The sequence below is a fragment of the Myotis davidii genome, unplaced genomic scaffold (assembly GCF_000327345.1).
Source record: "Myotis davidii unplaced genomic scaffold, ASM32734v1 scaffold699, whole genome shotgun sequence".
In the NCBI taxonomy this organism is placed as follows: domain Eukaryota; kingdom Metazoa; phylum Chordata; class Mammalia; order Chiroptera; family Vespertilionidae; genus Myotis; species Myotis davidii.
This window is the reverse complement of record NW_006291007.1, coordinates 3,019,380-3,019,780: the sequence shown is the minus strand read 5'-3', so window position 1 is coordinate 3,019,780 and position 401 is coordinate 3,019,380.

Here is a 401-nt window from a genome sequence, read left to right as displayed (position 1 = left end):
GGGAAAGAGGAAGAATATTTCCATGCATTTCTTTTGGGAGAGGATATATATTTTTAAATTATAAATCTTCTAATTTACAAAGGATTATAGTGATGGTTGAAGCTCTCTTTGTTCTCTTCCCTGATCCAGTTCTCTACTCTCTGGTGCTTATTTTAGGGACACATACATGTGTCCTGCCCTGTTTTATACTTTCTGCCCTGTTTTATACTTTTACTAGAGGCCCGGTGCACAAAAATTTGTGCACTCGGGGGGAAGAGGGGGATCCCTCAGCCCGGCCTCTGCCCTCTGGCAGTCTGGGACCCCTCGGGAGATAACGACCTGCTGGCTTAGGCCTGCTCCCGGGTGGCAGAGGGAAGGCCCAATCCCTAGGTGCAGCCCCTGGTCGGGCTCAGAGCAGGGCC